General features: G+C 50.7%; 2 non-coding genes across 2 annotated transcripts; both read right to left on the reverse strand.

Moving 5' to 3' along the window:
• Positions 1-4,329: 4,329 nt before the first annotated feature.
• LOC137505589 (U2 spliceosomal RNA) lies at positions 4,330-4,520 on the reverse strand. The gene has a single exon (XR_011020197.1). It is a non-coding gene; the product is annotated as a U2 spliceosomal RNA (small nuclear RNA).
• A 1,179-nt stretch (positions 4,521-5,699) lies between these two features.
• LOC137505600 (U2 spliceosomal RNA) lies at positions 5,700-5,890 on the reverse strand. Its single transcript, XR_011020208.1, has one exon. It is a non-coding gene; the product is annotated as a U2 spliceosomal RNA (small nuclear RNA).
• Between the last annotated feature and the right edge of the window lie 6,992 nt (positions 5,891-12,882).

The raw sequence follows: 12,882 nt of genomic DNA on the forward strand, positions 1-12,882 counted from the left end.
GCAGTACAGAAATGCTATACAGTGGTGGGTGAGCGGTGTACCACTATTGCCAGCAGCGACACAGAGCACAATGCTATACAGTGGCGGGTGAGCGGTGTACTACTGTTCCCAGGCCCAGCAGAAACAGAGTGGAAGTAAACACAATGCTATATAGTCTGGCTGAGCCGTGTACACAGAGTGGCAGTACACACAATGCTATATAGTCTGGCTGAGCGGTGTACACAGAGTGGCAGTACACACAATGCTATATAGTCTGGCTGAGCGGTGTACACAGAGTGTCAGTAAACAATGCTATATAGTCTGGCTGAGCGGTGTACACAGAGTGGCAGTACACACAATGCTATATAGTCTGGCTGAGCGGTGTACACAGAGTGTCAGTAAACAATGATATATAGTCTGGCTGAGCCGTGTACACAGAGTGTCAGTAAACAATGGTATATAGTCTGGCTGAGCGGTGTACACAGAGTGTCAGTAAACACAATGCTATATATAGCGTGGCTGAGCGAGGTGCACTGCACAGTGGCAGTACACACAATGCTATATAGTCAGGCTAAGCCGTGTACACAGAGTGTCAGAAAACACAAGGCTATATATAGCGTGGCTGAGCGAGGTGCACAGTGCAGTGGCAGTACACACAATGCTATATAGTCAGGCTAAGCCGTGTACACAGAGTGTCAGAAAACACAAGGCTATATATAGCGTGGCTGAGCGAGGTGCACAGTGCAGTGGCAGTACACACAATGCTATATAGTCAGGCTAAGCCGTGTACACAGAGTGTCAGAAAACACAATGCTATATATAGCGTGGCTGAGTGAGGTGCACAGTGGCAGTACACACAATGCTATATAGTCAGGCTAAGCCGTGTACACAGAGTGTCAGAAAACACAAGGCTATATATAGCGTGGCTGAGCGAGGTGCACAGTGGCAGTACACACAATGCTATATAGTCAGGCTAAGCCGTGTACACAGAGTGTCAGAAAACACAATGCTATATATAGCGTGGCTGAGCGAGGTGCACAGTGGCAGTACACACAATGCTATATAGTCAGGCTAAGCCGTGTACACAGAGTGTCAGAAAACACAAGGCTATATATAGCGTGGCTGAGCGAGGTGCACACAGTGGCAGTACACACAATGCTATATAGTCAGGCTAAGCCGTGTACACAGAGTGTCAGAAAACACAAGGCTATATATAGCGTGGCTGAGCGAGGTGCACAGTGCAGTGGCAGTACACACAATGCTATATAGTCAGGCTAAGCCGTGTACACAGAGTGTGAGAAAAAAAACAATTGTATATATATAGCATGGCTGAGCGAGGTACACAGTGGCAGTAAACAATGCTATATATAGTCTGGCTGAGCGAGCGGTGTACTACTGTTCCCAGCAGCGACACACAATGACTGGGGGGGACCCTGGCTAGCGTGGCTGGAGCGCGAACTACCCTGCCTGCCTACCCAAAGCTAAACCCACAGACAAATGGCGGAGATATGACGTGGTTCGGGTATTTATTTACCCGAACCACGTGACCGTTCGGCCAATCAGAGCGCGTTCGGGTCCGAACCACGTGACCCGTTCGGCCAATCACAGCGCTAGCCGAACGTTCGGGGAACGTTCGGCCATGCGCTCTTAGTTCGGCCATGCGGCCGAACGGTTTGGCCGAGCACCGTCAGGTGTTCGGCCGAACTCGAACATCACCCGAACAGGGTGATGTTCTGCAGAACCCGAACAGTGGCGAACACTGTTCGCCCAACACTACTCAGGACCAGCAGCTGCTTGTGCCGTTTTAGCCCCGCCCCCCGCCTCGGGAGCTCCGGGCAGAGTGCCAGCAGAATTGGATACATTTGTATCAGAGCCGCTCTGAAGCTCTGACACATCAACAGCTTGTTTTCCTTCAGCAGGGATTACACACATCTCCTTCCCTGCAGCTGCAGCCTCTGTCACAGGGGGAAACTCAGCACCAGGGCTGGTAGTGACGTTCTGCAGCTCGGCTGCAGACTCTCTCACCTCATTGCCACTGGCCTGTTCAAACATGGCCCCGCCCCCTTCCATGACATCACCGGCCAATCGGAGTGCTTCCCTCCTTTTCCTCTCAGCTGCCTCGTCTTTCTCGAGCTCTTTCTCGGCCGTAATGTATTCCAAGCCAACCAAGCCATAAAGTGCTTCTCTCCTCTCTGCAAAAGACATGCTGGAGGGGTTTCTAGCCGGCTCCTTGGGCATCCAGGCTGCCCCTCTCGGCTTCCACCTCTTCCTCTCCTTCCCAACACCACTGGCAGTACTCGTGCTTGCTGATTCTTTGGGGCCACCCCTGAACCAGTCTCTCTGCGGAGCCCCACAGTCTCTGGCCCAGTGCCCAGCTTCTCCACACATATCACACACCCTGGGGCATGGAAATCTGGCAGTCCCATGCCCAGGGCTTCCACATCTCCTACAGCACACACCTGTGGGGCAGGTTGTATTCATATGACCAAATTTGCAGCATGTTCGACAAAAAACTGGCATTCCTGGGTAAAAGAGGAAGCCACGCTCTCCTCCAAAGGTAAACACAGCTGGGGGCCTGGCAACCCCCCCAATGCCATTATTATCTTCCTTAAAGGTCACAAAAAATTGGTACTTCCCATTAGCTATGCCATACTTATTCTGTAAAGGAGTACCTCCTCTCACAGCAGAACAGTACTTATTCAGAAAGCATCTCACAATCGATAAGTCCACTTCAGGATTGTACATGTGGACTGTCAGCATAACATCTGTCATCATAAAGAGAGGTTTCACCTCCATCCTCAGTAAAAACTGATCATCAGCATGCTTTTTCACCAATTCATATGCATCTTGCAAGGTAGATTCTAGGCAGAATGTAACATCAAAAATACCTTGGTTTTGGAAGTCTTGTATCATTTTTATATCGCCCACCTGCAGCTTCAGTGTCGTCATCAGCACCTTTTCCACTATTATCTCCAGTGATTTCGTTCTTCGAAAGTCTGGCTTGACCAGGAAACGCAAAGTCCTCCGCTGAGCATCCGCCTCCGCACCTCTCCAACGGCTCATCGCCCTCTACGCTCGGGGCCCCCCCGGCAAAGGGGACCCCAACCAAGCCCTTCGACCTCGACCAAGCTTTTACACTTGGTCTTAGCCGAAAGGCCGAGAAGCGATAACCCTAATTACCTTCTAAATGCAGCAGCGGCGAACAGCGCACAACCCAGCACTGCCCCGCACAGCCGGCTAACCCCGGCCAGCTACCAGCTGCCAGGGGGGGGCCCCCTTCCCACTGCCTGTGCAGGCCTGCCGGGCCCCCGGGATGGGCGCACCTGTGCTAAACGCAGACGCACGGGCCAGGCTCAGCTGCCACCTGATTACATTAGCATGGCCCCGCCCAGCGCCGGAACAGCCATCACCCCTCCGCTGACGTGCCTCCACGTCGAAGAGAAAAGTAAAGTAGGCTTCCGGCTCCCTGCATTCTGGCAACACTCTAGGAGAGAGTGTGGAGGGCAGAGGAAGAAGTCAAGTCTCTAGCCTGGCTGGCTGTTTGAGAACACAGTGCGTCTTTCTTTCGTTCATCCTCCTTCCTCTTCATATCTCTCTGTCTGTGTGGACGTGCGCGGTGTGCCACAAGAGGGAGACACAGGCCGGGGAGTGGAGAGCCTAAACAGGAGTTGCCTTCCTAGCCTGCTGCACACTCTCACAGCCTGGCACTGAAGCAGGCACCTGAGCAGGTGGTGCTGAGTCATGCAGGAAGCCAACCGATGATGTCACAATGCTCTGAGCCCAGGCAGCTGCTAAGTAAAGGGGCTGCAGCCAGGGCTCTGCCTGTCAGTCCGCTGGAAGCTCTCTGGGGGAAGGATGCAGCTGCTTTTCTTGCAGAGGACAACGTGCAAACGTGAAGGAAAGTGATCCGTTCATGGTTTTTTTTGACCTGCAGATACTGCGCCGCGCAAGTACAATACAGACTAATCAAAATTAAAAATGATTTTTTTTTTCTTTGGTTGTGGGGTTTTTTTTGTGTGTTTTTCTGACTTCTTTTCCTGTCTGTTCTCAGGTTCTGATAACCAATGCGAAATACAGAGTCCATGAATAAATGACACAGATGCACAAAAATAGGCACACACAGATTTGAAACAATGTTTTTATTGTGGATTTCACAATGTATCCTGCACCCAACAGTAGCAGCACAGACATAGACCGCACAGCAGGGTGGACAATACACAACACTTGCTACTGGCAAATTCACTTTGCAGAGGGACACTTAATTTCTCCACTACACTTCCCTACACTTAGTTAGTTAGTCAGCTGGGTATTTGAGTAGTTTTGATCTGTTTTTTTGACACTAGTTAGAGAGAGTAGTGCACCGGTCCTGGAGGTACTGCAATACCAGATCGATGCGCGGAGTGGACAGAGCAAGCTCTTCTTCCATCTCCCTGTTCCAAAAATCCATTTAATATATGGTCCCCAGATAGGGGACGTATCAGATATTAAACTGATAAGAACAGATACTACACTTGATCTTAGCCAAAAGGCCGAGAAGCGATAACCCTAATTACCTTCTAAATGCAGCAGCGGCGAACAGCGCACAACCCAGCACCGCCCCGCACAGCCGGCTAACCCCGGCCAGCTACCAGCTCCCAGGGGGGGGCCCCCTTCCCACTGCCTGTGCAGGCCTGCCGGGCCCCCGGGATGGGCGCACCTGTGCTAAACGCAGACGCACGGGCCAGGCTCAGCTGCCGCCTGATTACATTAGCATGGCCCCGCCCAGCGCCGGAACAGCCATCACTCCTCCGCTGCCGTGCCTCCACGTCGAAGAGAAAAGTAAAGTAGGCTTCCGGCTCCCTGCATTCTGGCAACACGCTAGGAGAGAGTGTGGAGGGCAGAGGAAGAAGTCAAGTCTCTAGCCTGGCTGGCTGTTTGAGAACACAGTGCGTCTTTCTTTCGTTCATCCTCCTTCCTCTTCATATCTCTCTGTCTGTGTGGACGTGCGCGGTGTGCCACAAGAGGGAGACACAGGCCGGGGAGTGGAAAGCCTAAACAGGAGTTGCCTTCCTAGCCTGCTGCACACTCTCACAGCCTGGCACTGAAGCAGGCACCTGAGCAGGTGGTGCTGAGTCATGCAGGAAGCCAACCGATGATGTCACAATGCTCTGAGCCCAGGCAGCTGCTAAGTAAAGGGGCTGCAGCCAGGGCTCTGCCTGCCAGTCCGCTGGAAGCTCTCTGGGGGAAGGATGCAGCTGCTTTTCTTGCAGAGGACAACGTGCAAACGTGAAGGAAAGTGATCCGTTCCTTGTTTTTTTGACCTGCAGCAACTGCGCCGCGCAAGTACAATACAGACTAATCAAAATTAAAAATGATTTTTTTTTCTTTGGTTGTGGGTTTTTTTTTGTGTGTTTTTCTGACTTTTTTTCCTGTCTGTTCTCAGGTTCTGATAACCAATGCGAAATACAGAGTCCATGAATAAATGACACAGATGCACAAAAATAGGCACACACAGATTTGAAACAATGTTCTTATTGTGGATTTCACAATGTATCCTGCACCCAACAGTAGCAGCACAGACATAGACCGCACAGGAGGGTGGACAATACACAACACTTGCTACTGGCAAATTCACTTTGCAGAGGGACACTTAATTTCTCCACTACACTTCCCTACACTTAGTTAGTTAGTCAGCTGGGTATTTGAGTAGTTTTGATCTGTTTTTTGACACTAGTTAGAGAGAGTAGTGCACCGGTCCTGGAGGTACTGCAATACCAGGTCGATGCGCGGAGTGGACAGAGCAAGCTCTTCTTCCATCTCCCTGTTCCAAAAATCCATTTAATATATGGTCCCCAGATAGGGGACGTATCAGATATTAAACTGATAAGAACAGATACTACACTTGATCTTAGCCAAAAGGCCGAGAAGCGTTAACCCTAATTACCTTCTAAATGCAGCAGCGGCGAACAGCGCACAACCCAGCACTGCCCCGCACAGCCGACTAACCCCGGCCAGCTACCAGCTGCCAGGGGGGGGCCCCCTTCCCACTGCCTGTGCAGGCCTGCCGGGCTCCCGGGATGGGCGCACCTGTGCTAAACGCAGACGCACGGGCCAGGCTCAGCTGCCGCCTGATTACATTAGCATGGCCCCGCCCAGCGCCGGAACAGCCATCACCCCTCCGCTGCCGTGCCTCCACGTCGAAGAGAAAAGTAAAGTAGGCTTCCGGCTCCCTGCATTCTGGCAACACGCTAGGAGAATGTGTGGAGGGCAGAGGAAGAAGTCAAGTCTCTAGCCTGGCTGGCTGTTTGAGAACACAGTGCGTCTTTCTTTCGTTCATCCTCCTTCCTCTTCATATCTCTCTGTCTGTGTGGACGTGCGCGGTGTGCCACAAGAGGGAGACACGCGTCTAGTTAAAAATGGCGCCAGCCAAAAAATGGCGCCCCCTTCTGCCCGATATATGTTTAAAACGATATTTATCGTTTTAAAGGTTAAAATAGTGCAGACCTTTTGAACGAAATTTATCGTTTTAAAACTTTTTTTTTTGTCCTGCCTGAACGATATTTATCGTTTTAACCCCTGCTGTGCTGCCGTTTGGAAAATATCTGCCCGCCGGCTTTAATGCTTAATAGCAAAGCCCCCTTAAAAGCTAAAAACACCAAATTTGCAGGGAATGTTAAGAAGAAAATTGTGAACAAGAGGAAAATTTTTTTTTTCAAAAAGACCTTATAGTTTTTGAGAAAATCGATTTTGAATATTCTTCTTCTGACCGTGGGAAAATTAAACGCCCGCCGACTTTAGCGGTTAATAGCAAAGCCCCTTCAAATGCCAGAAACACCAAATGTGTAGGGAATGTTAAGAAAAATAGTGGGAACACGAAGAAAAAAAAATTATTCAAAAAGACCTTATAGTTTTTGAGAAAATTGAATTTAAATCTTCAAAGGGAATGTATCTATTTAAATCGCGTACTGACATTTCCCTGGAAACTTTTCCCACCGACTTTAGCAGTTAATAGCAAAGTCCCCTTAAATCCTAGCAACACCAAATTTGCAGGATATGTTAAAAAGATAATGGGAAACAATATTTAAAAAAAAAAATTGAAAAATTGTATTTATTTTTTTTTTAAATTAAATTTTTTGGGGTTATGTTCAGAGTGTGGGAAAAGTTTTGAAAAAAATGACGTGGGGTCCCCCCTCCCGAGCCTCTGTAACCCCTTGTCTCCCATGCAGGCTGGGATAGCCAGAATGCGGAGCCCCGGCCGACTGGGGCTTCGCACCCTGAGCTATACCAGCCCGCATGGTCCATGGTATGGGGGGGCTTCGGGGGGGAGGGGCGGCCAAGCCTTCCCCTCCCCCCCGGAGCCCTTGTCCAATCCATGGACAAGGGGCTCTTCCCCACCTCCGGTGCCCCAGGAGGAGGTGGGGGCGACGACTCCCTGGGGGGGGGGGTTCATGGTGGCATCTGGGAGTCCCCTTTAAGAAGGGGAACCCAGATGCCTGCCCCCCTCCCAGGAGAAATGAGTATAGGGGTGCAGGAGTACCCCTTACCCATTTCCATAAAGGGTTAAATGAAATAAAAACACAACCACGAGAAAAGTCCTTTAATGTTCTAAATTAACCAGAAATACTTACCTGTACCTTTAAGAAAAAAATCCCACGTCAATTAGGTCCCACGACTGTATCCTCTATCTTGCGACCTTCAGTTACATGTTGATTGAAGATCTCCGCCGCCCCGACGCCACACACGCCGCCTCCGCCAAACTGCTCTCAGCTATACTAAGTATAGCTAAGAGCAAAAAGCATCTTTAAATTTTAGCTCCAATGGTCCCCATTGGTTCCTTAACAGACCAATGGGGATCAGGAGGATCCCCATTGGTCGATAAGGAACCAATGGGGAGCCTTGGAGCCAAAATTTAAAGATGCTTTTTGTTCTCAGCTATACTTAGTATAGCTGAGAGTTGCGTCTATGCATCTATATAGACGCATTAGCGCTAGCTGCCGCTGCCCTCCCTGCCTCCCCCCACCGGTCACCCTTACCCATGCTGGCACCCATGGGTGCATTAGGTGCCAGCATGGGTGAGGGTGACAGGTGGGGGGAGGCAGGGAGGGCAGCAGCAGCTAGCGCTAATGCGTCTGTATAGACGCATAGACGCAACTCTCAGCTATACTTAGTATAGCTGAGAGCAGTGCGGCGGAGGCAGCGTGTGTGGCGTTGGGGCGGCGGAGATCTTCAATCAACATGTATCAGAAGATCGCAAGATAGAGGATACTGTCGTGGGACCTGATTGGCGTGGGATTTTTTTCTTAAAGGTACAGGTAAGTATTTCTGGTTAATTTAGAACATTAAAGGACTTTTCTCGTTGTTGCGTTTTTATTTCATTTAACCCTTTGTGGAAATGGGTAAGGGGTACTTTGTAGCCCTATACTCATTTCTCCTGGGAGGGGGGTGGGCATCTGGGGGTCCCCTTCTTAAAGGGGACTCCCAGATGCCACCATGAACCCCCCCCCCCAGGGAGTCGTCGCCCCCGCCTCCACCTGGGGCAAGGGAGGCGGGGAAGAGCCCCTTGTCCATGGATTGGACAAGGGGCTCCGGGGGGGAGGGGGAGGCTTGGCCGCCCCTCCCCCCCGGAGCCCCCCCATACCATGGACCATGCGGGCTGGTATAGCTCAGGGTGCGAAGCCCCAGTCCGCCGGGGCTCCGCATTCTGGCTATCCCAGCCTGCATGGGGGACAAGGGGTTACAGAGGCTCGGGAGGGGGGACCCCACGTCAATTTTTTTTTTTGAATTTGCTATCAATTTTTTTTTTAATGTTCAGAGTGGGGGAAATAAATTTAAAAAAAAAACGACGTGGGGTCCCCCCTTCCAAGCCTCTGTAACCCCTTGTCTCCCATGCAGGCTGGGATAGCCAGAATGCGGAGCCCCGGCCGACTGGGGCTTCGCACCCTGAGCTATACCAACCCGCATGGTCCATGGTATGGGGGGGCTTCGGGGGGGAGGGGCGGCCAAGCCTTCCCCTCCCCCCCGGAGCCCTTGTCCAATCCATGGACAAGGGGCTCTTCTCCACCTCCGATGGGCGGTGGAGGTGGAGGCCGCGATTTCCTGGGGGGGGGGGTCATGGTGGCATCTGGGAGACCCCTTTAAAAAGGGGTCCCCCAGATGCCCACCCCCCCTCCCAGGAGAAATGAGTATTACCCATTTCCTTTAAGAGTTAAAAGTAAATAAACACACAGACACATAGAAAAAGTATTTTAATTGAACAAAAAACATAACCACGAAAAAAGTCCTTTAATATTCTTAATTAACCATTAATACTTACCTGTCCCTTTAAATAAATGATCCCTCGCAATAGCCTCGGAAATGTTCTATCAGTTACAATGTAACAAAGTTATTACATTGTAACAACTTTGTTACATTGTAACTATGCCGCACCCCACGTCACTCGCCGCCACAGCCGCATACGCGTCTGCGTCTACCCAACAGAGCTCTGAGCTATATAGCTCAGAGCTCCCTAAGCATCTTTGTATTTGGGCTCCAAGGAGCCCCATTGGTCCTTAGCAGACCAATGGGGTTCCTTCAAATCAGAAGGAACCCCATTGGTCTGCTAAGGACCAATGGGGCTCCTTGGAGCCCAAATTCAAAGATGCTTAGAGCTCTGAGCTATATAGCTCAGAGCTCTGTCGGGTCCTTGCAGGACGCGAAGTCCCCGCCCTCTCCCGCTGTCCACCCCGCCCACATCTGTCACCCACATGTGGGTGACATGTGGGTGACATGTGGGAGGGGCGGGGAGGGCAGCGGGAGGCGGCGGGGACTTAGCGTCCTGCACGGACCCGACAGAGCTCTGAGCTATATAGCTCAGAGCTCTAAGCATCTTTGAATTTGGGCTCCAAGGAGCCCCATTGGTCCTTAGCAGACCAATGGGGTTCCTTCTGATTTGAAGGAACCCCATTGGTCTGCTAAGGACCAATGGGGCTCCTTGGAGCCCAAATACAAAGATGCTTAGGGAGCTCTGAGCTATATAGCTCAGAGCTCTGTCGGGTAGACGCAGACGCGTATGCGGTGGTGGCGGCGAGTGACGTCGGGTCCGGCGTAGTTACAATGTAACAAAGTTGTTACATTGTAATAACTTTGTTACATTGTAACTGATAGAACATTTCCGAGGCTATTGTGAGGGATCATTTATTTAAAGGGACAGGTAAGTATTAATGGTTAATTAAGAATATTAAAGGACTTCTTTCGTGGTTATGTTTTTTGTTCAATTAAAATACTTTTTCTATGTGTCTGTGTGTTTATTTACTTTTAACTCTTAAAGGAAATGGGTAAGGGGTACAAGTACCCCTATACTCATTTCTCCTGGGAGGGGGGGTGGGCATCTGGGGGACCCCTTTTTAAAGGGGTCTCCCAGATGCCACCATGACCCCCTTCCCCCCCAGGAAATCGCGGCCTCCACCTCCACCGCCCATCGGAGGTGGAGAAGAGCCCCTTGTCCATGGATTGGACAAGGGCTCCGGGGGGGAGGGGAAGGCTTGGCCGCCCCTCCCCCCCGAAGCCCCCCCATACCATGGACCATGCGGGTTGGTATAGCTCAGGGTGCGAAGCCCCAGTCGGCCGGGGCTCCGCATTTTGGCTATCCCAGCCTGCATGGGAGACAAGGGGTTACAGAGGCTTGGGAGGGGGGACCCCACGTCGTTTTCTTTAAAAATTTATTTCCCCCACTCTGAACATTAAAAAAAAAAATTTGATAGCAAATTCAAAAAAAAAATGACGTGGGGTCCCCCCTCCCGAGCCTCTGTAACCCCTTGTCCCCCATGCAGGCTGGGATAGCCAGAATGCGGAGCCCCGGCGGACTGGGGCTTCGCACCCTGAGCTATACCAGCCCGCATGGTCCATGGTATGGGGGGGCTCCGGGGGGGAGGGGCGGCCAAGCCTCCCCCTCCCCCCCGGAGCCCCTTGTCCAATCCATGGACAAGGGGCTCTTCCCCGCCTCCCTTGCCCCAGGTGGAGGCGGGGGCGACGACTCCCTGGGGGGGGTTCATGGTGGCATCTGGGAGTCCCCTTTAAGAAGGGGACCCCCAGATGCCCACCCCCCTCCCAGGAGAAATGAGTATAGGGCTACAAAGTACCCTTTACCCATTTCCACAAAGGGTTAAATGAAATAAAAACGCAACAACGAGAAAAGTCCTTTAATGTTCTAAATTAACCAGAAATACTTACCTGTACCTTTAAGAAAAAAATCCCACGCCAATCAGGTCCCACGACAGTATCCTCTATCTTGCGATCTTCTGATACATGTTGATTGAAGATCTCCGCCGCCCCGATGCCACACACGCCGCCTCTGCCGCACTGCTCTCAGCTATACTAAGTATAGCTGAGAGTTGCGTCTATGCGTCTATACAGACGCATTAGCGCTAGCTGCTGCCCTCCCTGCCTCCCCCCACCTGTCACCCTCACCCATGCTGGCACCTAATGCACCCATGGGTGCCAGCATGGGTAAGGGTGACAGGTGGGGGGAGGCAGGGAGGGCAGCGGCAGCTAGCGCTAATGCGTCTATATAGATGCATAGACGCAACTCTCAGCTATACTAAGTATAGCTGAGAACAAAAAGCATCTTTAAATTTTGGCTCCAAGGCTCCCCATTGGTTCATTATCGACCAATGGGGATCCTCCTGATCCCCATTGGTCTGTTAAGGAACCAATGGGGACCATTGGAGCTAAAATTTAAAGATGCTTTTTGCTCTTAGCTATACTTAGTATAGCTGAGAGCAGTTCGGCGGAGGCGGCGTGTGTGGCGTCGGGGCGGCGGAGATCTTCAATCAACATGTAACTGAAGGTCGCAAGATAGAGGATACAGTCGTGGGACCTAATTGACGTGGGATTTTTTTCTTAAAGGTACAGGTAAGTATTTCTGGTTAATTTAGAACATTAAAGGACTTTTCTCGTGGTTGTGTTTTTATTTCATTTAACCCTTTATGGAAATGGGTAAGGGGTACTCCTGCACCCCTATACTCATTTCTCCTGGGAGGGGGGCAGGCATCTGGGTTCCCCTTCTTAAAGGGGACTCCCAGATGCCACCATGAACCCCCCCCCCCAGGGAGTCGTCGCCCCCACCTCCTCCTGGGGCACCGGAGGTGGGGAAGAGCCCCTTGTCCATGGATTGGACAAGGGCTCCGGGGGGAGGAGAAGGCTTGGCCGCCCCTCCCCCCCGAAGCCCCCCCATACCATGGACCATGCGGGTTGGTATAGCTCAGGGTGCAAAGCCCCAGTCGGCCGGGGCTCCGCATTCTGGCTATCCCAGCCTGCATGGGAGACAAGGGGTTACAGAGGCTCGGGAGGGGGGACCCCACGTCAGTTTTTTCAAAACTTTTCCCACACTCTGAACATAACCCCAAAAAATTTAATTTAAAAAAAAAAAAAAAAATCAATTTTTTTTTTAAATATTGTTTCCCAGTATCTTTTTAACATATCCTGCAAATTTGGTGTTGCTAGGATTTAAGGGGACTTTGCTATTAACTGCTAAAGTCGGCGGGAAAAGTTTCCAGGGAAATGTCAGAACGCGATTTAAATAGATACATTCCCTTTGAAGATTTAAATTCGATTTTCTCAAAAACTATAAGGTCTTTTTGAATAATTTTTGTTTCTTCGTGTTCCCACTATTTTCTTAACATTCCCTACACATTTGGTGTTTCTGGCATTTGAAGGGGCTTTGCTATTAACCGCTAAAGTCGGCGGGCGTTTAATTTTCCCACGGTCAGAAGAAGAATATTCAAAATCGATTTTCTCAAAAACTATAAGGTCTTTTTAAAAAAAATTTTTTTCCTCTTGTTCACAATTTTCTTCTTAACATTCCCTGCAAATTTGGTGGTTTTAGCTTTTAAGGGGGCTTTGCATTTAAACATTAAAGCCGGCGGGCAGATATTTTCCAAACGGCAG

The sequence above is a fragment of the Hyperolius riggenbachi genome, chromosome 4, assembly GCF_040937935.1.
Source record: "Hyperolius riggenbachi isolate aHypRig1 chromosome 4, aHypRig1.pri, whole genome shotgun sequence".
Lineage (NCBI taxonomy): Eukaryota > Metazoa > Chordata > Amphibia > Anura > Hyperoliidae > Hyperolius > Hyperolius riggenbachi.